This window comes from Elephas maximus, chromosome X (assembly GCF_024166365.1).
Source record: "Elephas maximus indicus isolate mEleMax1 chromosome X, mEleMax1 primary haplotype, whole genome shotgun sequence".
Taxonomy (NCBI): domain Eukaryota; kingdom Metazoa; phylum Chordata; class Mammalia; order Proboscidea; family Elephantidae; genus Elephas; species Elephas maximus.
In genome coordinates, this window is record NC_064846.1 from 85,657,279 (window position 1) to 85,684,914 (window position 27,636).

At 38.9% G+C, this 27,636-nt stretch overlaps 1 protein-coding gene across 18 annotated transcripts in view; it reads right to left on the bottom strand.

The window, feature by feature from the left end:
• The window catches only part of LOC126069055 (transmembrane protein 182-like), a 413,220-nt gene that overhangs the window by 349,947 nt on the left and 35,637 nt on the right, over window positions 1-27,636 (bottom strand). Inside the window, exons 5-7 of one of the 18 annotated variants that reach the window (XR_007515831.1) lie at window positions 27,163-27,285; window positions 16,804-16,914; window positions 1,120-1,280 (exon numbers count right to left, since the gene is read on the bottom strand). The exons of 10 other annotated variants lie outside the window; for them this stretch is intronic. The gene's annotated coding sequence lies outside the window, so the exon portion shown is untranslated. Of the gene's footprint in view, window positions 1-1,119; window positions 8,856-16,803; window positions 16,915-27,162; window positions 27,286-27,636 lie in introns of all 18 variants that reach the window. 7 more of the 18 variants (XR_007515829.1, XR_007515832.1, XR_007515827.1 and 4 more) reach the window with 7 other exon arrangements.

Genomic DNA, 27,636 nt, shown 5'->3' on the forward strand with positions numbered 1-27,636 from the left:
CTGTAAAATAAAAGAAGTCATGAAGGCAAAGTACATTAAAATGCCAAATAAGGATTTATCTCGTACATGAAACAAAATTTATTTAGAGAAGCAATGTTGATCAAAGGATAAAAGTAGGACCAGAAGTAAGAAGACTCGGTTTCTGGTTCAATGCCACTGTTTTACATCAGGGAATTTATTTAATCATCTCTGGGTCTCAATTTTTCATCAATTAAATGGTAATAACAATGCATCCCTATCTTCTTCACAGAGCTATTGTCCAACCTCGTTACCCTGTTGCTGTTTAGTTGATTCCAATTCATAGCGACCATATAGGACAGAATAGAACTGCCCCAGAGGGTTTCCAAGGAGTAGCTGGTGGATTCGAATTGCTGACCTTTTGGTTAGCAGCTGTAGCTCTTAACCACTGTGCCGCCGGGCTCTGAGCTATTGTCAGGATAAAATTATATGGTATGCATGCAAGTGTTTTAAAAAGCACAAACTTATACAGATGTATAAGGATTTACTTTAAAATTGTTAGTGAAAGTGCCTAACATTTTCTTTATCTTCAAAGGGCCTGCTTAAAATCAAGCCTTTCAAGGAGATGGTTTTAAACAGAAACAATTTTAATTATGCTTCTAATTAATATGTCATTTGAGTCACTCACTGAAAAAATACTATTATCTTAGAATGTATATAAAATATGAACATTTATATACAGTTTGGACTCATACAAACTTTCTGATTTAAACCATAAATGTACCTACTTTTCTCAATAATGAAAATAGAAATAGATTGTCAAATTTACTATCGTCCTTTCTTCTTTTTCTTTTGTTCCTCCCTTCCCTTCTTCCTTCCTTTCTTTGTTTCTTTTGACTTAAATCTTACTTCCCAAAGCACTTATTTTATTTTTTTGCATGGTTCTTTAGAGCAATTTTAAGAATTCCAATTTTATGTATAAACTCAGTGAAGGTGTGAAAGGAAAAACCGCAGACTTGACTCAGACGTAAAATTTTCCTCTTACAGGCCTATAAAAAGATGGCTATATATGTTTACAGAGTATTTCTTAAGTTCATATTTTAAATTTTCCTGGAAGAAAATAAAACAATATAAACTAAATATGTAAGAATTTAAACTTACCTTTTTGAAATGTCAAGATGCCCTAAAGGTTCTGTCTCCTGAGATTCCAAGAGTCCCAAAATGAGACAAATCACTTTTGACTCCTTTGTTTCTCAGCTTTTGCTTATGCCTCAGAAATACAGGTTTAACCACACAAAATAGTTCTGCTTTCCATTCATACCCTAAGAATGAATCAAACTAATAGGAAAATGATGTGGGTTGATCACATGTATGGTAGTAATCACATACCAAAAGAGGATCTTGAAAGTGGTTATTCGAGTTTCAAATGACAATGAGCGTGAGAAAATATTAACAGCTAGAGCTTTCTTCGTGCAAGTGAAGGTAGAGACAGGGCTTTAAAAAATTTTAAGTAGAAAAAATTAGTATGGTAACCAGCATTTTTATAACAAAAAGTAATTAGAAATAACCCAATTCACCATCAACAGGAGAGTGGTTAAATGAATTACGGTACATCTATAACACGAAATATTGAACATTTTTAATGATACAATGATAAAAAGCATATATTGAATAACTACTACACTACAGTCATTCTAAACGTTCTACATATATTATTTAACTTAATGCCTCTAACAATACTAGGAAGCAGGGGCTATTATCCCCATTTTATAAGGGAGGAAATAAAGACAGAGAAAAACTGTATACTAACCTTTCCCAAAGTTAGAAAATGGTAGAACTAAGAATTTGCATCAGGCAGTTGGATTTAGAACCCAACTGGATTCAGAATAACACTATATTGCTGTGACCCTAATACTCACCAGCATGTTTTTTCCTTCTCAAAATGGGCAACTGAGAGCTTGACATAACTAAGGCCATGAGGAACCTGTCAGTTCTCCTTCCTCTGCCTGCCTCCTCCTTCCCATGCCTTTGCTAATGACTTTGTTTTGACCTGATGCTAATGACTTTGTTCTTTGATCTGATGCACTGAGAACTCAGAACCCAGATGTCCAACACGTATATATCTTTAGCCTGATAAGGAGATGTCAGGCACGTATCTCTTTACTCTGATAAAGAGTCTCTTGTCACTATCTTGGAATGAATAACTCGTCAGGCCAGTGCCATCTGCAGACTACAAAGACACTTCTAACCCTTGTAAAAATTCAATATAAACTCTAATGTAAAATTGCTTTTGGGGACTCCATAGAGACAGTCGGCCCCCGGTGGTATATACATATCCTAAATGAACTTTCTCACTCTTTCTGACTTGGAGTAGGTTTCATTGGCTCGACTGCTCCAGGGCATGGACCCTAATCGGGCAACATTTCCTCTATGTGTTCTGACAATATATACAGTTTGATTCATCATTTATTGAGTGCTTACCATGTGCCAGATACTGTTCTAAATATTTTAAAAATACGCATTTCATCCTCATATCATCTCTATGAAACAGATGTTATTAGCCCCATTTTACTGATGAGGAAAATGAGGGTCGGAGAAGTTAGATAACGTGCCCAACGTCACGCAGCTGTAAGTGGTAGAGTCTAGGTTTGAACCAAGGTAACCTGGCTTAATAGCCTGTGAGCTTAACTTCCCTGCTATAGTGACTTTTTCCCCCCTTTTAGTTGGCTTTACGGACAGGATACAAATCAAACTGTTAATGGTTTCCTCTGCAGGGAAGAATATCAGGAAGTAGGTGAATTTTGACTCCCTCTTGGATTATTTTACAGTGAGCATGTATACATGTATTATTTGCATGATTGAAAAAATTAATTCATGCACATAAAAGGACAAGAAAAAAAACACTACCTTCTTCAGAATTCCTTTTCCCAATCTCACAATAATCTTGCTCAGTCTTTAGAATGATTCTAAACCCAAATACAAACTACCTAAGTAGACTGTGAAGCATAAACAAACAAACAAAAAATTCCTACATAATTGACACTTTTGGTCACAATTACCAATGCAGCTTTTTTCTTTACAGCATTTTACCATTTAAAATAATTATCACAACCATCCTATAGAGTGAGCCAAACCTAACTTTGTATTCCACATCAACCAATTACCCTTAGGTTGTCAGAGGTATCCTTTTGTAAAAAATAGTGTATTAATCTAGCTTGGAGCCAAGGGAATTGCACACAGTGAAATGAGGAACTATGTCGCAGTCTCACATCAGAAAGATAATGAAAACAACGGTAAAAATAATTTTCTACCACTGCTACAACAAAAGAAAATAGAGATCTCAAATTTCTCTCAACCTAGAATCCTTCACTGACTAAATCTCATTTTCTTAGACATTTTTACCATCTCCTCTCCTAAATAGCTGTGACTTTCACTACTGTCATGGCCTTTTGTCTTGGATTGCTGCAGCTGCTTGCAATCTTGTCCCTTCCAATCCGCAGGCTCTGCTAGACTGATCTGCCTTTCACACAAACCTGCTAAATCCTTCAATGGCTTTTGATCATCCATGGGATTAATAGTAAGAATTGTTACAACTTATTGAGTGCCTCATAAATGAGAGATAACTCTTAGGCAACTTCTGCACTTAATTAATCATCACAGCAAATATGCAAGGTTAATTATCCACATTTTTACAAAGCAGCCTCAAAAAGACTAAGAACCAAAATCTAACGTGAAATCTGAGGGCCTCTGTGACTTGCTCTGTTTACTTCCTCAGCCTCATCTATTTCTCCACTTGCTCACAAAGATCCAATTACCATGCTGTTTCATGACTGTACTTTCTTCCTAAAATTTCTTTACTTTCGTAATTTCCTGGAAACTGCACTTCCTTCAGGTTTCAGTTTAGCTCTCACTTCTTCAAGGATGCCTTCCTTGACCCCACTTAGCCTGATTGAGGTTTCTCTAAACGTCATCTTATTAGTAATCACTATGAGTTCCTTGACAGTAAATTCTTTGTCATATTCATCAATGTGTTCTCAAGCATCCTGCAAAGAGTCCAGCACTTATTGTCATCAATAATATTGCTATCATTTACTGAACTACCTAAAAACTACCTACAATATGTAAAAGTATATGTGCCAAATATTTTTACATACTTAGTTCATTTAATCCTCACAATAATGCCATTAATTAAGCATCATCATAATTCTTATAATAATAGATAAACTGACAGGTAGAAAGAAATAATTTGCCCAAGATCCAAAGTTATTAAGTGGTACAGTCATAGAATCCATATTTGTGTAACTCAAAAGCCCGTGCTGTGGTTCCTTTGGCCCTTCACTCTCAATTTCTATTCTCCACATTTAGCAAACATGAAAAATCCTGTAAATATTTATTATTGCTATCTTCAACAACTGGAAAATGTTAAAACACAAAAATAAAGGTTACAATAACAAGGGATGCTGGGGAATTTATTGTAGAAGCAGCAGGCTTTTAAGAGAGAGATCATCTTTCTACACATAGGAAAGAGAGAGGAAGTGTTAGAGGCAGGGACTGGGGCACTAGCTATTCCATATACCAGAAGGCCAACTCCCAGCAGGGGGCTGCCCACAAGGAGTGTCTTCAGAACATGAGGGGGGTGGGGAGGGAGGCCACCCTGCGAAAGAAATGCCTCCTGAGCTAGGAGAAGACATAGCAATAAAGGTTGTTACATGGTGGTCATGTCCCATCCCAGGTAAGTACCAGCACCTTTTGCTCTGTCCCTACAAATGCAGGCAACACAAGTTTTATTTGTTTCTTTTCTATACTCATCAGGTTATTGTGTTTTGGTCATTATTTCCTGCAGGTGTCTCCACCCCTCATAAATGGGCCACTGTTGCCAGCAATGAATCTAGTATTTATCTCCATGTCCAAGTAGGGAGGGGGAGAAGGGGAACCAGGACCTCAGAGACCACTTGCTATTCCCGCAACCCTCTCTTTTCCTCTCCTCCCCGACCTGTCCTGATCCTAGAAGACAGAGAGAAAAGGTCATAGCTGGAATTTAGCACCTAGGAGTCCAGTTCCTCCTCTCAGGCCCTTGGGGGCTCCAGGGTTCAAGTCGCCAGGCCTAAGTTCTCCCTGGAATGGGCGCTTGCCTGTGCCACAGGGGCACCTGTTTCCCAGCCAATCCTGAGTGCACCATCTGCTAGCCCCTTAGCAAAGGCCATGGGAAAGGGCAGGGCCAGGTGTGGGAGTTTGTGAGCCCCAGCTGAGCCTGAACCCCCCCTGAAGTGGTTGACTCTGAGTTACCTCTGCAAAGCAGTCTGGGAGTCGAAACAATAAGCTCCATTAAAGTCTATTATACTAGTGTGTCAGGATCTAGGGAGGTAAGTGAGAAAAAAGAGGCCTCGGTGGGCAAAAAAGGACCAGAATAAAGAGATTCTTCTGGGGGACTTTAGGACTATTCTAAGACATGGTCATCCTCTTTCTGTCTTTCATTCTTCAACTCAACTCGCTACTCTCCTGGTTGACAGAGGTGGGGGGTACAGGGGAGACTAGAGAAGGTAGTTACTGCCTTCACCCATGTTGTGCTCTAAGAACTGACTGATCTGGAAGGTTCACCTTAACCATCTGAAGGACCTTTGCAGATGTCTCAAATGGAAGAGATAAAAGAAAATGGAGAAGCAATATGCCGGTGAGTGAATAGTCAAAATCTTCAGATAAGACTGGGGCAAACTACTGATTTTTAAGAAGCAGGTGTATTTGCATAGATCAGACATTTGTTGGAAGAATTAAAGCTGGTCCATAAGTAGTTTGATCAAGATATAGGAAGTATTATAGAACACTGCTTTCCAATAGGAATATAATATGAGCCACGTATATAATGTTAAATTTTCTAGTATCTACTTTTTTTAAACCCACGTATTTTTAAAAGAAACAAGTGAGATTAATTTTAATATACTTCATTTGCCAAAATACATCCAAAATGTTATCATTTCAAAATATAGTCAACATATAACATAGAGATATTATACATTGTTTTTATATACTAAGCCTTTAAATCCAGTATGCATTTTTGTGCTTATGCACATTTCATTTTGAACTAGCCACATTTCAAGTGCACAATTGTCACATGTGGTTAGTGGTTATCATATTAGATGGTGAGGTTATAGAAGGACGATTATGTCACTAAGAACTTCTTTCTGCAAAGTTTTTGGAGAAGCACAACAAAAGAAGGATTTGGAATTGATCATAAATGATTGACAAACATTCATCATGCTCCTGCTGTGTGTCAGACACTGTGATAGATGCAGGGAGGAAGGAGATCTGACCTTAACCTAGAAAGAGTTCACTGCTTTTGCATAATATCCAGTCAGGTAGATTAGTGACTTCACCTGGATACTAAGAAACAAACAATAATGATAAGTAGTTTAAAAATAAAAAACTATGGGCCACTAGACTAGTTTTTTTTTTTTAGGCGTGATTTATGTTTTTGGATATGGTACAAAAAGAGCCTGTAGAAAGGAATGCTTTGGAATACATAAAGACTGCAATGGATGCAGCAGACTATTCATGCAACTTTCAGTCCATGATTCTCAAACTATAGCATGAAAGTCACCTGGAGGTCAAGAGATATCTAGCCCAACTAGTATAATATAGTTTATGAAGAAAATGTTTTACATCCTACTTTGGTGAGCAGCCTCTGGGGTCTTAAAAGCTTTTGAGCGGCCATCTAAGATACTCCACTTGTCCTGCCTCATCTGGAGCATGGGAGAATGAAGAAAACCATGTACACAAAGGAAAGATCAGCCCAAAGAACTAATGGACCACAACTACCACAGCCTCCACCAGACTGAGTCCAGTACAACCAGATGGTGCCCGGCTACCAACACTGACTGCTCTGACAGGGATCACAATAGAGGGGCCCAGACAGAGCTGGAGAAAAATGTAGAACAAAATTCTAACTCACAAAAAAAGACCAGGCTTACTGGTCTGACAGAGACCGGAGAAACCCCAAAGAGTATGGCCCCTGAACATCCTTTTAACTCACTTCTGAAGTCATTCCTGAGGTTCACCCTTCAGCCAAAGATTAGACAGGCCCATAAAACAAACAATAATACAGGTCACTCAGCCACTTATAGGAGACTAAATGGGCACACCAGCCCAGGGGCAAGGACAAAAAGGCAGGAGGGGACAGGAAAGCTGGATGAATGTAAATGGGGAACCCAAGATCGAGAAGGGGAGAGTATTGACACTTTGTGGGGTTGGCAACCAATGTCACAAAACAATATGTGTAATAATTGTTTAATGAGAAACTAATTTGTTCTGTAAACCTTCATTTAAAGCACAATCAGAAAAAAAAAAAAAGTCACCCGGCGGGCTTGTTAAAACAGATTCCTGCCCCCACCTCCAGAAACTCTGATTCCATGGGATTTAGGTAAAGCTCGAGAATAAAAACTCTTAGGTAATGATGATGCTACTACGTAGTCTGTGAACCACGCTCAGTGTAGTACTGGTCTAGGCAACTCTTATTTCTCTGAAGAGCTTTCGAAAAACCACTACAAAGATATGACCTAAGTCACATGCACCACATTTTTGCAATTTTAAAAACTAACAAGACTTAAAAAGTAGAAATACTGCATTTTGTAATTTCAGAATTTCTCACCTGCCCATTGGAAATAGGCAGTACTTTCTAAGTATGAATGGATTACATTTTGAAGTATTCAAACAAAAAAACTTGGTACTAAGACAGTAGTCAATAGACAAGCACTTTCACAGAAATCCCACTTTAATAAACTGGGGTTTGCACTTGTCCAGTTGCTTTCACATGTATTTCTCATTCTAACATCAGAGGTTTTATAAAAGTTACAGAAATGCCCAGAGATGGTTACATGAAAAAGTAGAAACCTCAAACTTTACCTAAGATTTACGTTATGAAATAAAATAAAAGTTGCAGGTGTAAAATATATTTAAAAGATACACAACTACTACAGTTTTACTTTAGCAGTAGTGTGTGTTTCAGGGGAGAAAATAATGGGGAAAAATACAATCTATTAACAAATGATACAAATCTAACAGGTTCATATGAAAGGACATAGCAAGAACTGGTCATCTGTATTTGTAAATCGTAATCCCAGGTGTAGTTTTGTTTTAAATTCCAAAGACTTTACCTCTGTACTTACACACAGGCCCTGATTTTGATTTGGAACTTGTGGTATGTTTCCTTCAAATTTAAAAATCTAGACTCATGCCTATTTCCTACAGAGAGCTACCATAGACATCAGCATAAATTAGTACAGTAATGAGTTCAAAAGCTTGCCTCAACTATTGGCAGAATGTTCTCACCAATTCATGTGCAGTATGAAATCAGTTTGGTAAATGTTATATAACCCATTAAGGATTTTCATCCTCCTTTCATTGCCAGTTTACCTTTATTCTTTATGTTTATATAATACATATGTTTATTATGCATACTTATATATTACATATTATATATGCACACATATATTCCACAAGAAAAATACCAAGCTTTCTCTCCTCAGAGACTTCACACCATTGAAAGCTATTCCTCTTCCATAAAATAATGGACAGGGAAAATGGAAAAAAAAAAACATAAAAATGTTGTGACCAGTTGATTAACATCTTTCTTTTCTATATCTCTATCTATCGAAGTGAAACAGGGAAAGTACCAGAATTTTAGACACTTATAAAATAAAGTATGAAATAATAGACAGTTCTGTCAGTGTGAAAGCACTTCAAGAAATAAGGATGAAGGTTTTCACCCTTAAGGCTCAAGCTTCTCAGATATTCAGTGGCCGAGAATACTGTGGCCATTTTAATTTTAATTTTATTTTTTACCTTAAGGTCATATACGTGGGGAAATAATATATTTATGAAGTGTGATGGTCAGATTTCCCCATCTATAAAAAAAAATAAAATGATATAATTATGCTCCCGAAGACAAGGCATACTCGTACTTTATTATGAAAAGGTTATTATAAAAGGAAAATATATCATTCTGTTTGTTTGAAGATACTTATGCAGTATTTAGGTGATCCCCGGTGGTGCAGAAGCCCTGGTGGTGCAGTGGTTAAGAGCTACAGCTGCTAACCAAAAGTTCAGCAGTTCTAATCTACCAGGCGCTCCTTGAAAAATCTATGGGCCAGTTCTACTCTGTCCAATAGGGTCGCTATGAGTTGGAATCGACTGACGGCAGTGGGTTTGGTTTTTTTTTTTTTGGTTCTAGTGGTGCAGTGGTTAAATGCTCAGCTGCTAACCAAAAGATCGGTGGTTCAAACCCATTAGCTGCTCTTCAAGAGAAAGATGTGGCAGTCTGCTTCCATAAAGATTTACAGCCTTGGAAACCCTATGGGGCAGTTCTACACTGTCCTATAGGGTCACTAAGGGGTGGAATCGACTCAACAGCAGTGGATTTTAGAGTATGCAGTATTTTTCATCATACTTCATAGTATAAAATGTCAGGTACTTTGTGGAAAATTCTCATCTAACTTAACTGGCAGAAGTTTGCAAAGGCCCAGGCAAGATAACTAGCAAACACACCTGGACACTCCAGTTTAATAGCTTCTTAATTAGGAATTATCAGCATTAATATTAATTTTACCTGCTTTTAGGATTTTGAAATGTTTCACAAGGCAAAGGAGAACAAAGAGATTCTGAAATTCCTGAAAACGGAATGAATGAGCACTTACGATACAAGCAATGTTTACTGAGATGGCTCCACATACACTTTCAGATACATTGGTTACTTTTAATTATAACAATAGAACTGTTTCATTAAAGTTAATTGCTACCTAGATTGAGTTGTAATCACTTTAAACAGTCATGCATAAAAATCATTTATTATACTGTGAACGTTTTATAAAGCTGTGTACAAAAACAAAACAAAACATTGTTAAATGTCCATCAACTTCAAACTTTTCTTCGAAGAGTCACCACTGTCTGTTTATTGGAGTAGAATAGATTTTTCATGCAATTTAAATTTGCTTTTAGTTTTCTTTTTTTAAAATGTTTCTCAATACATTTAACAAAGGCTTAAATATTATACCGAGGCTGTTTGTTTTAAAAAATAAAAGAGAAAAGCATAACACTGGGCCCCATTCCAAGTCCTTCTAAATGATAAAGGGGAGGGATAGGATTTTATATTCTTTATAAGCTCCCCGGGTGATTTTTTTGCACACTAAAGTCTGGAAACCAATGCTCCCCCACTCTGCTAACCAAACTTGTTTCTCCTCCTGTGGTTCCTATCTCATTGAATGGTAGCTGCATCTACTCAAAGCCCAACTCAGAAATGAAGGAGTCATTCTTAATATTGCCCACTTCCTCACCTCTATATGCAATTGTTACCAGAGAATGGCCTCGGTCCTTGTCTTCGGTGTAGGAAAGAATTCAAGCACTGAGACAAACAGTGCCAAGCAAGCAGAGGTTTATTAGCAAGCAGAGGGTTAGTAGTAAATGTACACTTGATTAGGAAGCGTCAAGCGGGCTACTCAGGTAGAGAAAGAATCAGAGTGCCCCTTAGTCATTTTCTTAGGGTTTTATACCCTTTGTCTCTTTTTCTGTCTCTATTAACATGTAAAGGCCAGGACAAGACCCCCCTACGAAGACTCTTTCCTTGGCTTAAGGTTTAATTACCAAGTTAGAGATCTTATCAAGGTAGGGACTTTATCAAGTTAAGGACTTTATCAAATCAAAGACCCCTGTAAAGATCATTTCCTTGGCTTAAAGTTTAACTATGTAGGGACCATCTTATTGAGGAATGTCACCACCCCCTTGCCTCTTCCTCTTCCCAAGTGGAAGCTCTCCCTCTCCCCCTTACACAATCTCCAAGCCCTAGATGACCTAGCCTTAATATCTCATCTACCCTCACTTCCCCAGCTCTCCAGCTACTGTGTTTGTTCTTGCCCTCATCACTATCGTCTCTACTACAATACTGCCTATATTACAACATCTTAATTAACTTCCTACTTCCAGTTTTACCACTCTAATATCTGTCCTCTACACTGCTTCTAGACCAGTACTTGTCAACCTTGGCTGAACATTGTAATCACCCGGGGAACTTTAAAAAAAAACATAATGTTTGGCCGCACCCTCATTGATTCCACTGTGCAGCTAAGGTTGAGAATGATAGTCTTAAAGGAATCTTTCCAAAAACATAAATTTAATCAAATCTCCAGAGCCTGCAGCAAAAAGTTGCTCACAGTGTGGTGTAGGTAGACGACATTTCTCAGACTCATCTGGAATGCTTATTAAATACACAGATTGCTGAACTCTCCCTCAAACCTCTAGGGCAGGGCACAGATATTTCAATTTTAAATAAGTAGCTCTAGGTGATTCTCAAATACACTAATTGTGGAGACACGTTGATCTATAGGTTAAAATCTAAACTCCACACCAGGTCCTCTAAATCAGGCTTCTGTAGCCCATTCTTTCCCCACCTCTCTCCCCTTTTAGCCCTACTTACCTGTTTGTACCTTCCTAAATGCATCAGTTTTGCATTCCCTTGCCTTTTTGCACACACTTGTAGGCCTGCATCCTCCTACCATCTGTTTGACAAGTAATTACTGATCTTTCAAGTACAATTCCTCTATGATGCTTTCTGGGACCCCTTCCTCCCTAAGAGAATGAAACTCCCTTTTTGTTCGTTTTGAAGCAAGTAGTACCCACAACCTACATTTATCACAGCATTAATATCATTTTAGAAATATTGCCTCACTTGAAAGTAACAATAGCCAACACTTCTTAAGCACTTACTACGTGCCAGGCATAATTCTAAAATGATTTGTATGACTTAACTTCATTTAATCCTTACAACTCTGTAAGGTAAAAAAAAAAAAAAATTTTTTTTTCTGTAAGGTAGATACCATTTATTATCATGTCGACTCTGTGGATGAGAACACTGAGTCACTTAGTAGCAAAGTAATTTGCGCAAGATTACACAGCTAATAAGCAACTAAGCCAGGACTCGAATTCATTATATAGAGGAGAAGCAAAAGCTCATTTCTAGTTTGGGGAGAGGATGATCTGAAATGAGAGAAGGCAGCAACAAAGCGAGCCTCTGTAAAAGAAGTCCCACATCCTGATCCTTCTTATGGTCAAAACCCCTGGGAGACTGGGGACTAGAATTGTTAAAAATCCCAGCTAGGTTTAAGGAAACCAGAGACTATAAAGGATTAATGCCTCTTATTTCCATTGTCTAGCCAGAGAAGTCTGGAAACCACAATTACAGAGTTGCAACAGCTAAGTGAGAGTCTAGGATGATGGGCCCTAGTGCAGCCTTGCAGAGGTGTACTTCATTACAATGAGCGAGACAGCATTCCAAATTTTCTTATGCCTCCATTCCAAGAGAGGCTCAAAAGTGGTTGAGTGTGGACCAGCAGATATAGAGCCTTCAAATTCAGGAAATGAATGATGAGCAGCCTTGTAAACTTGCTGACCAGTGAGTAAAGGGATATAGGCACATTAGCCACAGTTTATAATCAGTTTCTCCTTTAGAACAGAGACAATACCTACCATGTGCAAATGGATTTTTTTTCCTTTTAACACCTTATTCCTTCAGGGATCAGGCACAGACAAAGAGAACTGAAGTAGACTGCCACACTGTATAATAATACTCACTTGAAGCTGACAATAGGACTGTTAATCTGGATAGCATGAAGGTCTAATTATTTTGCAGATACAACACCCTGAGAGCTATCCACTAAGAAGGCCTTTGTCTTATCTCCCCTCCTCAACCCCCTACACTAATTGAATGGAGGCTGCCAAAAAGATATGTCCACATCTTAATCCCCAGAACCTGTGAATTTTACTTTATTTTGAAAACAGTTTTCTCAGATGTAATTAAATTAGGAATTTTGAGATGAGATCATCCTGTGTTATCCAAGTGTGCCCTAAATCCAATGACAAATGTCCTCATAATAGTGAAGCAAAGGGAAATTAGTGGGTTATAAAATTTTTTTTATAATTCATTTCCCCAGACCTTTTAACCCATTTCCCCTGACCATTTTTCATTAATTCCTGACACTTTACGAGCCACCACATCTACTGATGTGGGATGAGTTTTTTCAGTATAATATGTTAAAGTTCAGGAAGATACTCTAAGCCTTTAGTGAGGCTCCCTCAATACACCCTTAAAGTAGAAGATAGAGAGGCATTTATCTCCTATTATTTAGGACTTCCTTTCTAAGGTTTAATTGTTCCCTGCACCAGCTCTTGTAACACATCTGTGTTGCTTGTTAAGAAATCTGATAACAGAGGCTGGAGGTTTGTACAGGATTTAAGGGCTATTAACTCCATTATTATACCTAGATTTCCAGTAGCCCCAAATCCTCACTTATTGCATTCTAATGTTCCACTGGATGCTACACACTTTACTGTAATTATTCTTTGTAGTTATTTTTTTTCTGTATTATTGTCCATCCTGAGAGCCAATATTTGTTTGCCTTCACCTGGGAAAATCTACAATTTACCTGGATGGTGGCATAGTGGTTAAGAGTTAGGCTGCTAATCAAAAGGTCAGCAGTTTGAATCTACCAGGAACTCCTTGGAAACCCTATGGGACAGTACTACTCTCTCCTATAGGGTCACTATGAGTTGGAGTCAACTTGACCGCAACAGGTTCAGGTAAAGCCTCAGGGTTTTACTGAATCTGCCAGCTATTTCTTTCAAATTCTCCATGCTGATGCATAACCCTTGCAATTTAAAAAATGAATCTAAATTACTGCAATATGTTGATGATCTACTCATATACTCAGCAAGCCTGCATTGATGACAGCATAAACATACTAAAATATTTACCTACTGCAGGGCATAAAGTTTCTAGAAAAAAACTACAATTGGCCCAGCATTCCGTTAAGTATTTAGGTCATTGAATTTCTGCAGAAGGCATTTCTATTGATCCTAAGTAGAAAGAAGCTGTTTTTGCTTTTCTTATCCCCCAAACTAAGAAATAATTATACGAGTTTCTGGGGATTACGACTACTGTAGAACTTGGATTCCTAATTTTTCCTTGTTAGCCCAACCCTTATATAAATATTTGAAAGCTTCCAAACCAGATCCTTTCCAAATTGCACTGAAAGATCAGGAAGCCATAATTAAAAGAAGCTCTAGCAAACACACCTGCACTAGGCTTTCCTAACGATCACCTAGAATTTTCTCTGTTTGTAAACGAAGCCTCTGGAAATGCTTTAGGCATTTTAACCCAGAAGCACGTAGAACATCAGAGGCCAGTAGGCTACTATGCCTGCAGCTTGACCCTGTAGCTAAGGGCTTCCCTCCCTGCCTCAGAGCTGTTGATACCACGGCAAAACAAATCAAAAGCACTCAGATATAGTGCTGGGAAATTTTTTAAATGTTTGTGTTCTCCACGCACTATCTGCAATTATTGACTCACCTTTGATTCAACATCATTCCACCAGTTGACTCATTTCCTTTGAAGTTTCCCCACTGGCAGCACCTAATATTAGACTATATTCTGTGGATTGTTTAAATCCCACCACTCTTCTTCCAGAAATTGACTGTAAGGATTACCCAACTCATGACTGCTTAAATTTAACTGAACAGCCTTTAAATCCCCCAAAAGATTTAAGAGAAACACCTTTGGCTAATCATGATTTAATTTTATTTGTTGATGGCTCCTGTCTTAGTTATCTAGTGCTATTGAAACAGAAATACCACAAGTGGATGGCTCTAACAAAAAGAGATTTATTCTCTCACAGCCTAGGAGGCTAGAAGACTGAATTCATGGTGTCAGCTCCGGGGGAAGGTTTTCTGTCTTTGTTAACTCTGGGGGAAGGTCTTTGTCATCAATCTTTCCCTGGTCTAGGAGCTTTTCATGGCAGGGATCTCTGGTCCAAAGGACGCTCTGTGCTCCTGGCCCTGTTGTCTTGGTGGTAGGAGGTCACCCCACCTCTCTACTCACTTCTCTCTTTTATATCTCAAAGGAGATTGACTCAGCATACACCCAATCTTGTAGATTGAGTCCTGCCTCATTAACATAACTGCCTCTAATCTTGCCTCAGTAACATCATAAAGGCAGGATTTACAGCACATAAGGAAATCACATCAAATGACAAAATGGTGGACAATCACGCAATACTGGGAATCATGGCCCAGCCACGTTGACATACATTTTGTGGGGAGGTACAATTCAATTCCCAACTGTTCCTACTTGAAACCCTGCTCTTAGTAGCTCTCACTATCAGGCCTGGATCCCATCATAATCTCTACTGAGGTTCCTGAAAGTCAAGCCCTTCCCGAAGCTACTTCAGTCCAACAAGATGAATTAATTGCTCTTAATAAAAAATAATAAAAACTAACCTGTTGTGGTCAAGTTAATTCTGACTCATAGCAACCCTATGGGACAGAGTACAACCCATAGGGTTTCCAAAGAGCAGCTGGTGGGTTTGAACTGCCTACGTTTTGGTTAGCAACCAAGCACTTAACCACTGTGCAATCAGGGCTCTGTTGCTCTTACCAAAAATAAAACCAAAACCTGGTGCCCTTGAGTTGATTCTGACTCATAGCGACCCTATAGGACAGACTAGAACGGCTCCATAGAGTTTCCAAGGAGTGCCTGGTAGATTCGAACTGCCTTTAGCAGCCATAGCTCTTAACCATTATGCAACCAGGGTTTCCAATTGCTCTTATTAGAGCCTGCAAATTTGCTAAAGGAAAATACATTTACATGGATTCTAAACATGCCATCAGAATGACTCATGATTTTAGCATGTTATGGAGACAGAGAGGATTTCTAACCTCTTCTGGAATTGCCTTAAAAAAATGAAACTTTAGTAGCAGAACTTTTAAACACTTTACTACTCCCCTCTGAGATTGCTGTAATAAAAACACAGGCTCATCAACCTAAAGGAGTCCCTCGTACTGCAGAGATCAGAAGGAATAACCTTGCTGATAAAGCAGCCAAACAAGCCGCCTCTCAAGTTACTTTATCCCTAAAGGAAACAAAGATTACCCTAATTATCTCATAAATTATTACAATTTTAATGAATTAACTTTAGAAAAATTAACAAAAAACAAAAATAAAAAAAAACAATTAGCTAAAATTGAAAAACAGAGGAGAACAGAGTGTTCTCAGGATCCCATAACCAAATTATGATTGGGGCCTAATCAGAAAGCTTGTCTTTTCTAAATCATTTCATGTTCCTAAGTTGAAAGCTATCCATTAAGGATCCCATTTAGGATGAGATAAAATGATTGAAAATTTAAAGAAATACTGGTGGTGACAATTTTTTGAGGCGGCCACACATATTGCCTCTCATTGCTCCATTTGTTCTTGCTATAACCCAGGCAAACCTTTAAAGTTTCACCTGGAAGATACCCATTACCTTCAGGACCAGTGCTTGAATGGTAATTAAATTTTATCTAGCTCCCACCTTCACATGGTTACAAATATGTATTTATTAATGGTTTGCAGATTTTCACATTGGGTAGAGGCCTTTCCTAGCTACTGTGCCACTGCAACCTTTGTGGCTGAGGAACTTCTAGAAAACATAAGTCCCACTTGGGAAGCACCAACAATTCTTTGCAGTGACAGGAGAACCTGTTTTACTGGATAAGTAATTAACTTGTAATTAACTAACTCTTGTGCCACTAATTTACAGGGAATTAAAACCTGGATCCACCTATCCCAGATGAAGGAGCTAAAACACCTTCCTGGACTGTTCAACCTACTGAAGGACTTAAGCTAAAATTCAGACACCCCACTGCCAGAAGCAGACAACATCTGAGGCAGACATCTGAGACCCTGGACCAGGCCTGGAAATGCACCTCTTTATTTTTATTTATTTTACCTTTGCTATAGTTTTACTGTATTGGGCAGATATTTATGCTCACCATTTTAAAAGGTTTAATTGTTGGATATGTGGTGCCCTCCCAACTTCAAGTCAGTATGGCCTTCCCTGGCGGATCTCTCCACTACAGGAATCTGATTGGGTTGCTCTTGATCTATGGATACAAGAACCACAACCACGGAGAAATAGTTAATTATTATAGGAAATCACTATCACTAGATTTTACATTGATAAATGGTCTCTTTTCAGATCTGAACGAAACTCAGGCCATAACTCAACATTTATTTTACTGAATAAAGCCACTCAAAAAGAGTTAATTAAAGAATCTTCCAAACCCACAATCAGTACTCTTTGTATTGTAGGTCCATATCAACAACTGTTGGATGGATTCATCTGGCTAACCCCCCAAGCAGGGAGACTAAGTCAGACTGCTCCTCTTTGCTGGGAGCAATCTAACCACACCCACATGAATAACCCAGCCCTCCTCGGACTTATATTATGGCTTCCAATGTCTGAATGTGCGTCAAATATAACTTTACAAGCTATTGGCTCCTTTTGGTCATACAGAACCAAACTTTGGCCTTAGCTACCACCAGGCTGCATTGGAAGATGCACTCGGGGCCTCAGCTGGACTCAAAGATGTATTTTAACTGAACTCTCTTTACCAGCTAATGCACCCACATTGAGGGCTGGGTGGTCTTGATCAGTATTTCATCGGTTATAGTGGCAGTATTTGCATCTCAAGTAGGACTTGAATGTTATGGCACGTGTAGAAGTATTAACTAAATATGTACAAACTGCCCTAAATTGCAGTGCCCATGGACTTCAAGAGATCAGTACCAAAATAGCTATAATGAGAAAAGTAGTACTGCAAAATAGAATGGCCCCGACATCCTAATTGTGGCCCAAGGAGGTAACCATGCCATAGTAAAGTCTGATTGCTGTTTCTATATTCCTGACAATAATGCTAATATTACAATCTATGTGAATCATATGCAACATGTAGTATCTCATCTTAATGATCCTGTTCCCTCCTTAAATGAAATTAGGAGTAATTGGTTTTCCTCTTGGGTTGGATGGTGGGAAAAATTGCTACAGTATTTTGCAATCTTTATATTCCTCATCGTTTTTATTATTATAATTGCAAAACACTGTTTTGGTTTAATTCAATGCATTTTATATAAGAAATGCTGTGTTTCAGATCAATTTAATCTTTCTAATAAAATTATGGTAGTTTGTTCTCAGGAAGAATGTGTCCATAACTAACTGAACTGGCTAGGGCCTCTCACTTAGGCTCTGATTCATTCCTTCCTGATGGAATAGCCCACCTTTACATTTCAAAGAACTTTAATCTGAAGCTAATCTGATCTACAATCAATCATTAATGCCCATATACAATTCCCCTTTTTCTTGATATTTTTAGTTGGCTACTGTGATGGTTAATCTTCTGTGTCAACTTGGGAGAGCCAAGATTCTAGTGGTTTGGCAGTTATGATGCAGTTTGGCAGTTATGTAATGATGTAATCACCTCCATGATGGGATCTGCTATGAGCAGCCAATCAGTTGAAAGGGAGTTTCCTTGGGGGTATGGCCTGCATCCAATATATATGGACTTTCTAGAAAAGCTCACTGCCTTTTGCTCTGCTCTGGATCCTGTATTCATCTCGTCATCATCTGAACTCTGGCTCTTGGGAGTTGAGCCAGCACCTTGCCATCTTACCTTCTGATCTTGGGTTCATCAACCTCCACAGCCCAAAAGCTAGCAGCCTGTCATCTGACCTGCCAATCTGGGAGTCATCAGTCCCTGCAGCTATGTGAATCAGGAAAAATCTCCAGCCTGATGCTTGGCCCAGGGACTTGGGACTTTCCAACCTCTACAACCGAATGAGCCATTTCCTTGAAATAAATCTCTCTTTCTCTGTATATATATGTGTGTGTGTGTATATATACATACATGGAAGACTAAAGAAATGATGCCTTTGAATTATGGTATTGGTGAAGAATATTGAATATAACATGTACTGCCAGAAAAATGAACAAATCTGTCTTGGAAGAAGAAGTACAGCCAGAATGCTCATTAGAAGTGAGAATAGAGAGACTACGTCTCACATACTTCGGACATGTTGTCAGGAGGGACCAGTCCCTGGAGAAGGACATCATGCCTGGTAGAGGGCCAGTGAAAAAGAGGAAGATCCTCAACGAGATGGAATCCTCATGAAGTTATGCCCAATCTAGATCTCTTTGTGCCTTCAATAAACTCTTTGCTTTAATTTTAAGAGATGCTCCAGTTTGCTCTTTGACAACATAATTCCCAATAGGAGACAGAGAAACTGTGTAGAAATACCCTGAATGAAACAAGGTGAGCAGAACATGAACTGGATCTAAGGAGGGAAAGTATAAGGAGGAGGGTGAGGGCTCCAGGGATATTCCAATCCACAGGGCATGAAGGGAGCCAGGATCCAGAGACAGAACTATTCACCAGTAGTGGTCCCAGATCATTAGGGTGGGTGGTCCACACAGAGTAATAGATCCATAGAGTGTTCAGGAGGTTCCCCACCAGACCAGACTTTGGTAAGCTCTCGCCACTCCTCGCACTTGGTCAGGACCAGGTCCCAATTTCTGGCTGCAGCCAACAGGGAGCACCCAGGCACCCATACCCAGTGACCCTCCTCCCACCCTCCTGGTGATTGGCATCATGGACCCCCACACTTCTGATTCCCTGCCCACTCAGGGACCCTGGTATGAGCCCCCTCTGTCCCCCCAGCAAGCCCCACCCCACCAGCCAATCCCCCATCCACCCAGCAAGTGACAGTGATCACACCACCAGTTGCGCTATATACTCCCCTGCCCGCTGCTCCTCCCACCTGGTGGATGAGAGAGAGTCTCCACGTCCCCAGTCATCCACCACACTCCCCAACCCCCACTCAACCCACCTGGTGAGCAGCAATGAGCACAACCATGTTGTAGGTAACCTACCACACCTGCCTGCCTATCAGACCCAAAACCTGCTGCTCCACTCACTGAGTAGAAGAAAGTGATATCATGCCCCTGGTCACCCTCCACACTCAGCTGCCCTATGCACAAGGTGAGCTATAGAGATCATGCCTGAGTTGTCAGTCCCCCATCACACTCTTCTGCCCATCACACCCACTTGCCTGCCACCCAGCACATCCAGTGAGCAGCAAATAGTGCTCCCACACTCCTGGTCACCCACCACACTCCCCCACCCACCACCCACCAACCCAGCAAGTGGCAGTGAGCACACCTGCCCTGATGATCACCCATCACAACTCTCTGCCCACTACACCCCCACGCCCACTTCCCAGTCCACCCAGCAAGCAGCAGAGAGCCCTCCCACACCCTGGTTGCCCTCCAAACCCCATCACCCTGCCCAACGGTGAGCAGCAGTGAGCATGCTTACTCCACTGGTCACTGACCACACCCCCTGCCACTCATCCTCAACCTGCTGCCTTTTTCACCAAATAGCAGCAATGAGAGCACCTGCCACACTGGTCACTTGCCAGCTGCCCCACACATCCAGTGAGCATTGCTGGTCTATAACAGAACTACTTGAGAAGGATTTCAGAATACTTATATTTAGGATCCTCAAAGAGCTCAAGGAAAACAGAAAAAAAAAACTTAGAAGAATTCAGGAAAACAATCCAAGAACAAAATGACAGACTCAATGGACAATTAGAAACCATGTTGTTGTTGTTAGGTGCCATCGAGTTGGTTCTGACTCATAGCGACCCTATGCACAACAGAACGAAACACTGCCTGATCCTGAGCCATCCTTACAATCATTGTTATGCTTGAGCTGATTGTTCCAACCACTGTGTCAATACACCTCATTGAGGGTCTTCCTCTTTTCCACTGAGCCTGTACTCTGCCAACCATGATTTCCTTCTCCAGGGACTGATCCCTCCTGACAACATGTCCAAAGTATGTAAGATGCAGTCTTGCCATCCTTGCTTCTAAGGAGCATTCTGGTTGTACTTCTTCTATTAGGAACCATACAAAACAACAACTAGACATACAGAAGATTAACAATAAAATATCAGAAATAGATAACTCTATGGAAGAACACAGAAGTAAAATTGAATCAATAGAGGAAAGAATCAGTGAAATAGAGGAAAAACCCCTTGATACTAATTTGTTTGAGGCACAAACAGAAAAAAGAAAAGAATGAAAGAAATTAAGAAAGCCTAAGAGTTCTGTGGGCTGTCATCAAGAGCAATAATTTATGTGTAATAGGAATTCCAGAAGAGGAGCGGAAAAAAGTACAGAGAGAATTTCTGAAGCTATATAGGCTGAAAACTTCCCAAATATCATGAAAGATGAGAAGGTTACCATCCAAGAAGCTCACTTAACCCCATAGACCTCCAAAAATTCACCAAGACGTATCATAATAAAACTTTCCAAAAACAAAGAAAAAGAAAGAATTCCTAAAGCAGCTCATGAAAAGCTAAATATCACTTAAAATGGGGCTTCAATAAGACTAAGTGCTAATTTCTCATCAGAAACCATGCAGGCAAGAAAGCAATGGGATGACGTATATAAAATCCTGAAGGAAAAGAACTGCCAACCAAGAATCATGTATTCAGAAAAATTGTTTTTCAAAAATGATGGCAAAACTAAAACATTCTCAGATAAGCAGAAACTAAGGCAATATGAAAAAACCAGACGAGATTTGGATAGAGAATCAACAGCATCAGACAACAACCTGAGAAAAAGACACACAACAACATCATTCAGATACCAACCCAGATAAAGGCTTCACAAAAGCAAAATAAAGCTAAAAAACTAACTACAGGAAACCAGAGGAATTAACCTAAAATGACAACAACCTCAAAACGAAAATGGGGAATAAAAGATGTAATTATAGAACTTTTATATGGGGAGGAGGAAACCCTGGTGGCATAGTGGTTAAGTGCTACAGCTGCTAACCAAAGGGTTGGCAGTTTGAATCCTCCAGGCACTCCTTGGAAACTCTGTGGGTCAGTTCTACTCTGTCCTACAGGGTCGCTATGAGTCAGAATTGACTCGACAGCACTGGGTTTGGTTTGGTTTTTATATGGAGAGGAAGTCAAGGCGATTTCAAGATATAACAGACTATTTTAATTTTAAAAGGCTTAAGGTAAGCTTCAGGGAAAACACAAAGAAAAGTAATAAATCTCACCAAAATAAAGAAGAAAACAAAAAAGACTCAGTAAGCATAAAAACAATGATTGATAGGAAAAGAAAATCCCATTCTGATGAGAGTTTTTATCAGGACTGGATGTTAGACTTTATCAAATGCCTTTTCTGCATCAATTGAAATGATCATTTGATTCTTTTCCTTTGTTTTATTTATGTGGTGAATTTCATTAATTGATTTTCTAATGTTGAGCCACAGTTGCATCACTGGCATGAATCCCACCTGATCATGATGTATTATTTTTTTATATGCTGTTTTATTCTGTAGAAACCCTGGTGGTGTAGTGGTTCAGTGCTACGGCTGCTAACCAAGAGGACAGCATTTCAAATCCTCCAGACGCTCCTTGGAAGCTCTATGGGGCAGTTCTACTCTGTTCTATAGGGTCGCTATGAGTCAGAATTGACTCGATGGCAGTGGGTTTGGTTTGGTGGTTTGATTTTATTCTGTTAGCTAGAATTTTGTTGAGAATTTTTATATCTATATTCATGAGAGATATTGGCCTGTAATTTTCTTTTTATTCTGGTGTCATGTAGATTTTAGAGATTAGACTCTGATCGGATTTGTTGTAGCCAAAAATTTTTTCCCAGTCTGTAGGTTTTCTTTTTACTCTTTTGGTAAAGTCTTTTGATGAGCAGAAGTGTTTGCTTTTTAGGAGCTCCCAGTTATCTAGTTTCTCCTCTGGTGTTTGTGCATTGTTAGTAATGTTTTCTATACTGTTTATGCCATGTATTAGGGCTCCTAGCATTGTCTCTATTTTTTCTTTCATGATCTTTATCGTTTTAGATTTTATATGTAGGTCTTTGATCCATTTTGAGTTAGATTTTGTGCATGGTGTGAGATATGGGTCTTGTTTCATTTTTTTGCAGATGGATATCCAGTTATGCCAGGACAACTTATTAAAGAGACTGTCTTCTCCCCAATTAATGGACTTTGGGCCTTTTTCAAATATCAGCTGCTCATATGTGGATGAATTTATGTCTGGATTCTCAATTCTGTTCCACTGGTCTATGTGTCTGTTGTACCAGTACCAGGCTGTTTTGACTACCGTGGCAGTATAACAGGTTCTAAAATCAGGTAGTGTGAGGCCTCCCACTTTGTTCTTCTTCAGTAGTGCTTTACTTATCCGGGACCTCTTCCCTTTCCATATGAAGTAGGTGATTGGTTTCTCCATCTCATTAAAAAATGCCATTGGAGTCTGGATCAGGATTGCATTGTATCTGTAGATTGCTTTGGGTAGAATCGACATTTTCACAATGTTGAGTTTCCTATCCATGAGCAAGGTATATTTTTCCACTTACGTAGGTCTCTTTTGTTTTCTTGCAATAGTGTCTTGTAGTTTTATTTGTATAGGTCTTTGACGTCTCTGGTTAGATTTATTCCAAAGTATTTTAATCTTCTTGGTGGCTATTGTAAATGGCATTGATTTGGTGATTCCTCCTCGAAGTTCTCTTTGTTGGTGTCGAGGAATCCAATTGATTTTTTGTATGTTTATCTTGTATCCTGATACTTTGCTGAAATCTTCTATTAGTTCCAGTAGTTTTCTTGTGGATTCTTTGGGGTTTTCAGCATATAAGATCATATCATCTGCAAATAGAGATACTTTTACTTCTTTCTTACCAATTTGGATGACCTTTATTTATTTTTCTAGCCTCCAGCACAACATTGAATAAGAGTGGTGATAAAGGGCATCCTTCTCTGATTCCCGTTCTTCAGGGGAATGCTTTCAGACTCTCTCCATTTAGGATGATGTTGGCCATTGGCTTTGTATAAATGCCCTTTATTATGTTGAGAAATTTCCCTTCTATTCCTATTTTGCTGAGAGTTTTTATCATGAATGAGTGTTGGACTTTCTCTAATGCCCTTTCTGCATCAAATGATAAGATCATGTGGTTCTTGCTTTTTGTTTTATTTATGTGATGGATTACATTGATTGTTTTTCTAATGTTGAACCATCCCTGCATACCCGGTATGAATCCCACTTGGTCAAGGTGAATTTTTTTTTTTGATACGTGTTGAATTTTATTGGCTAGAATTTTATTGATGTTTGGGTCTATGTTCATGAGGCGTATTGGTCTGTAATTTTCTTTTTTGTGGTGTCTTTACCTGGTTTCGGTATCAAGGTTATGCTGGCTTCATAGAATGAGTTTTGGAATATTCCATCCTTTTCTATGCTCTGAAATACCTTTAGTAGTAGTGGTGTTAACTCTCCTCTAAAGTTTCGTAGAATTTTCCAGCGAAACCATCAGGTTCAGGGCTTTTTTTTTTTTAGGAGTTTTTTAATTACCTTTTCAATGCCTTCTTTTCTTATAGGTTTATTTAGTTGTTCTATCTCTATGTTAAGTTTTTGTAGGTAGAGTGTTTCTAAAAATTTGTCCATTTCCTCTGGGTTTTCAATGTATTTATTATGGTTATGTCCTCCTGGTGTAGTGACCTTTTAATCATTTTATAGTGCCCTTCCTTATCCTTTTTGGTGGATTCTACCATAAAGTCTATTTTGTCAGAGATTAATATTGCCACTCCTGCTCTTTTTTGATTGCTGCTTGCTTGATATATTTTTTTCTATCCTTTGAGTTTGTTTGTGTCTTTGAGCCTAAGGTGCGTCTCTTGTAGGCAGCATATAGATGGATCGTGTTTTTTTATCCATTCTTCCACTCTCTGTCTCTTAATTGGTGCATTTAGTCCATTTACATTCAATGTAATTATTGACATCTATGAGTTTAGTGCTGTCATTTTAATGTCTTTTTGTGTGTGTTGTTGACGGTTTCTTTGTTTCACTTAATTTTCTGTGCCAAGTGATTTTTCTTTATGTATTTTCTTTTCATCTTTTTCATTGTTGTTGATTTTGTATTTGCTAAGTCTTTATGTTTTTCTTGTTTTTTTTTATTTTGATGTGTAGGATTGTTAGTTTCCTTTGTGGTTACCTTAATATTTACCCCTATTTTTCTAAGTTTAAACCAATCTTTTATTTCTTTAGATTGCCTTGACTTCCTCTCCATGTGCAAGATCTCTGAGTCCATTTTTAGTCTTTCTTTTTTGTTTTAATGTTTCATCTTGTACATATTGACTTCTGTTTCCCTATTGTCAGTGTTTTAGCTTTGATTTATTTTTGTGTCTTCCCTTTCTGGGTTGATATCTGATTGCTCTGTCCTGTGTTCTAGTCTTGGGTTGTTAGCTGATGTTATTGATTTTCTAACTGGAGGTATTCTGTTAGTATTTCTTGTACTTTTGGTTTGGTTTTTTACAAATTTCCTAAACTTCTGTTTATCTGGAAATGCCCTAACTTCGCCAAGATATTTGAGAGACAGTTTTAACGTGGTATTAGATGCATGTAGTAGTCTTTTGCCAATTGAGCACCACTTTTCAGTGGTTCTGGAGGCCTGAGTAGACTCTCAACTGCTCAGTCTCTCCCAATGTGGATAACAAGTCCCGAATGCCACTGCTTGCCTCACCACCCATGCCAGCCAATCTGGCCTGCAAGGTGTTGGTTCCCACAGGGTCAGGTCAGGCAACTCCTCTCAACTTCTGAACAGTCTCTCCCTCCCCCTGTCACTCAGTCTGATTCTTCAGCTTTGTCTTTGATGTTCAGGGCTCCTAGATTGTCATATATAATTGATTCACTTGTTTTTTCAAGCCTTTGTTGTAAGAGGGACCACAGTAAGTGTCCCACTACTCTGCCATCTTGGCCCCACCTCCAGATTGGAACTCTTGTATGCTGCTGATGTGATCGTAAAATGGTACAACCACAATGGAAAGCGGTATGGTGTTTCCTCAAAAGGCTAGAAATAGAAATACCATAGGATCCAGCACTCCCACTCTTAGGTATATATCCTAGAGAATAAGAGCAGGGGCACAAATAGACATATGCACACCCATGTTTATTGTAGCACTATTCACTATAGCAAAAAGATGGAAACAACCTAAGTGTCCATCAATGGATGAATGGATAAAAAAATGTGGTGTATACATAAAGTGGAATATTACACATCGATAAAGAATAATGACAAGTCCATGAAACATTTTATAACACAGATAAATCTGGAGGACATTATGCTGAGTGAAATGAGTCAATAATATAAGGACAAATATTATATGTTACCACTTTTATAAAAAGTCAAGAATAGGCTTACTTACAGAAAGCAATGTTCTTTGATGTTTATCAAGGATGGGAGGGGAAGGGAGGGAGAAACACTTTCTAGACAGTAAACACGTGTTAATTCTGGTGCAGAGAAAATCAATACACAATATGGGGGAAGTCAGCACAGCATGACCAAGGTAAATGATGACTCTGAGAGGTATGGAAGAATAAAGGACAACTACAGTGAATGCTTTAACATATACAGTTTTGCAACAACAGTCATAGCAACCAAAAATTTGTGAGTGCTTTCATAGATAGATATGTATGTCTAATAGGCGTAGGAAGGCATATGGGAATACATGTGTGTGCATATATAGGTATAGTTGTGGGCATTTTTATATACCGTATTTGACGCAAATAATGGACACTTTCTACATTTGTTTGCCAACTGCTCCCTCCCCCCATAATGTATTTTCATAAGCGCCACTCTGCCAAATTTTTTACACATTGCTGTAAAAAAGTTAGCATAGTACACTTACAAAAATACCTTGCAGGGGGAGGGAGTAGTTGACAAACAAACGTAGAAGGCATGTGTTATTTATGTTAAAATGTGGTATGTATTTGTATGTGCTGTATATGCATTCACATGTATAATGTAGCACATAGGGGTCACAGTTAGGAAAATTTCCTAGACATATCCAAACACTTCGTGGGACTAAGTTACTGGGTTTGAAGGCTCAGGACTATAGTATCAGGGGACATCTAGGTCAATTGGCATAACATAGTTCATAGACATAATGTTCTGCATCCTAGTTTGGTGAATAGTGTCTGGGGTCTTAAAAGCTTGCTAGCAAGCATATAAAAAAAATATATAAGGTACAACTATTGTTCTCCTCCTGTCTGGAGCAAAGGAGAGTGAGGGAAAGCAAACATCCAAGGAAGTAATCAGTCTACAGGACTAATGGCTCACACAAACCACAGCCTCCTCTAGCTTGAGACAAGACGAACTAGATGATGCCCAGCTACCACTACCGACTGGTCTCACCAGAAATGTAGTAGAAGGTACTGGTTAGAATGGGATAAAAATGTAGGACAAAACTCAAATTCATAAAAAAAAAGACCAGACTTACTGGACAGATAGAGACTAAAGGAGCTCCTTAGACTATCGTTCTGACACCCTTTTAATCTGGAACAGTTCTGCAAAAGGACAAATCACTCACGGATGTCACCTTTCAGCCAAATAATAGATTGGCCTGTAAAATAAACAATAACATCCATGAGGAACGTACTCCTTAGAACAATCAACTACATGAGACCAAATGGGCAACATTTGCCCAAAAGCAAAGATGAGAAGGCAAGGAAGGACAGGGAAACGAGAGGGATGGAAACAGAAAAGGTAGGGTGGAAATAGGAAGAGTGCTGACACATTGCAGAGATAGCAGCTAATGTCATGGTACAATTTGTGTGTGAACTGTTGAATGGAAAACTAATTTGCTGTGTAAACTTTCACCTAAAACACAATAAAAATGTTCTCTAAAAAATGAAATTAATATAATAGCATGCTACCAGCATTTTTGAAAAATGAAACAGTAGAAAATACTACA